General features: G+C 36.6%; 1 non-coding gene across 1 annotated transcript; it reads left to right on the top strand.

The window, feature by feature from the left end:
- Positions 1 to 575: 575 nt before the first annotated feature.
- Positions 576 to 647, top strand: TRNAF-GAA. Its single transcript has one exon. It is a non-coding gene; the product is annotated as a tRNA-Phe (tRNA).
- Positions 648 to 2,746: the final 2,099 nt, after the last annotated feature.

Here is a 2,746-nt window from a genome sequence, read left to right as displayed (position 1 = left end):
GCCCTTGACCTCATCCTGTGAAAATTATTTCTTTAACATCTGCCTCTTTTGTTAGACTGTGAGAAACATGCGGGCAAGGACATTATCGGCCTTTCTCATCTTTTCTATTCCTGGTACCTTAGCACAGTACTTCTCAGGAGCTTCTCAGCAACACAACAGTTCTTTATTAATTGAAGGAATGAATGAAGCTCTGGGCATTTGAGTCTGTTTATGGTAACATGTCTGAGACCTTTCACCTTGTTTCTGCCCTGTTTCTATTATCCCTGAGACAGGGAAATTTACAGTCCATAATGATTGTCTATTAGATTTGACAGCATTCCTTGCTCCAAGTTTTTTGTTCCACCCTTGATGTAAAGTATTAAGAAAGGAAGATAACTGTCTAAATAACAAACTAAAGTGCATCTAATTCTGGTAGGAAATTTGGTTTTATTCAATCAAGTAACACAAAATAACTGGTATATCTGCCCTTTTATTTAGTTAAATGTGTTGGGTTTTGCCCATTCTATCTCTAGGTACCTCAGTTTCCCATGGAGTTCAAGTCTAATTTGTGTGTGTATGTGTATGTGTTTCAGTATTCCCTGGTGGCTCAGACGGTAAAGCATCTGCCTGAAATGCAGGAGACCCAGGTTCAATTCCTGGGTTGGGAAGATTCCCTGGAGAAGGAAATGGCAACCCACTCGAGCACTCTTGCCTGGAAAATCCCATGGATGGAGGAGCCTGATAGGCAACAGTCCATGGGGTCGCAAAGAGTCGGACACGACTGAGCGACTTCACTTTTTTCACTTCACTAAAGACCTCTACATATGTCCATGCCCCAATTCCTGGAACTTATTATGTCACCATATATAGCAAAAACAACTTTGCAGATGTGATTAAAGGTAAAGACTTTGAGATAAAGAAATTTCCTGGATATCTGGTAGACCCAATGTAATCACACAGGTTCTTAAAAGTGGAGAACTTTTTCCCAGCTATGGATAGAGATGTGACAATGGAAGATGGATCAGAGGGATGTAGTACTGCTGTCTTTGAAGATGGAGGAGAGATGCTATGAGTCAATGAATGTAGGAGACCCCTGGAAGTTGGAAAGGCCAAGGAAACATATTCTTTTGTAAACCTCCAGAAGGATCACAGCCCTGCCAGTACCTGGATTTTGACCCTGAGAGATCCCTGTTGGACTTCTGACCTATTGACCTATAAGGTAATAAATTGTGCTGTCACTAAGTTTGCAATTTTTTATAATAACAGTAGACAATAAATGCAGTAATATGTTGATTAAATTCATGTGAATCAATTTGTTTAGTTCTAAAATAGTTGTTTTAATAAAATATTTATTCAAAAATATGTCTTAGATCAGCTTACTGTTTGACGAAATGAACATTGATTTATTTATTTTTAAAGTTTTTTTTTTTTAATGTGGACCATTTTTAAAGTCTTTATTGAATTTGTTATACTATTGCTTCTGTTGTTTATGTTCTGGTTTCTTGGTCAAGAGGCATGTGGGATCTTACCTCCCTGACTGGAGATCAAACCCATACCTCCTGCATTGGAAGGCAAAGTCTTAACCACTGGACCACCAGAGAAGTCCCTAGGTAAATTTAAATACATATAGATTTTACAAATTGACTCTGTTGCTTAAAAGAAAACATAACCATTTGGGCAGATGGAATTTTAAACAGATACTCTCTCCTTCTTGCTACTTCTGGGCAGATTTTATGGGAATCATTTTAAGCAGTTAAGCTAGGAATATATATTGCTGTGGACATGTCTTCCTTCTTGGAGGAGATGGAGAATAGCAGGAGTGTGGGAGTTGGAAGGCGATTTGATGTTTGTGGTCAGGTAGGTGAAATATTTTGTGGTCTTGTTGATTTTATATATGACTCTTTTAGTCATAGTCTCCTAGCAATGTGACAACAGTACCCTTTATCTTGAGTTTTCTAGTGTTTGACTTGTTAATATCAACATGGAAATAGAAAGATGAAAACAAGAAACTCAAAGGTTAAACAAATTATACAAGATCATGGTTAAAACTGAGTTAGAGATTAAACTTGGTTTCTTTTATTTCTACCTCGATTATATAACTATGATGTAAAAATATAAGCAAAAGCTCAAAGAGTGAAGTGATTACTATTTTTATACAAATATACAAATTTTAATTCAATTTTTATACAAACTCTACTTTTTATAAGGGCTTTTGGTACAGTGGTGAAGAATCTGCCTGCTAATGTGGGATAGTTGGGTTCAGTCCTGGGGTCAGGAAGATCCCCTGGAGAAGGAAATGGCACCCCACTCCAGTATTCTTGCTGAGAAAATCCCATGGAGAGAGGAGCCTGGCAGGCTACAGTCCATGGGGTTTCAGAGAGCCAGACAGGACTAAGTACACACAATTTTTATAAAGTATTTCTATTTAAATTTTGTAAAAATTAAAAAAAAATTGTATAAGATTTCAACTATTTGAAGTAATACAAATATCTTCCAATTCAGGAATAATTTTCTTCAGTTTAGCATATGTGCTAATCTTTTATTATTGCTATAACAGATTACCACAAACTTGGGACTTAAAAAATCACAAATTTATTTTCTTAAATACCTGTAAGGATGAATCTGAAATGAGTCTTAAGTGCTAAAATCAAGGTGTCAGCAGGTCTGGAATCTCCAGAAGATAATTTGTTTCATTGACTCTTGCAACTTCTAGACACTGCTCAAATTATTTGTCTCCTGAGTGGGTCTCTGTAATCTATTGTTTCTG

The sequence above is a fragment of the Bison bison genome, unplaced genomic scaffold, assembly GCF_000754665.1.
Source record: "Bison bison bison isolate TAMUID 2011002044 unplaced genomic scaffold, Bison_UMD1.0 scf7180017864389, whole genome shotgun sequence".
Taxonomy (NCBI): domain Eukaryota; kingdom Metazoa; phylum Chordata; class Mammalia; order Artiodactyla; family Bovidae; genus Bison; species Bison bison.
Note: the sequence above shows the minus strand (reverse complement) of the source record. Positions and strands in the feature narration are given on the sequence as shown.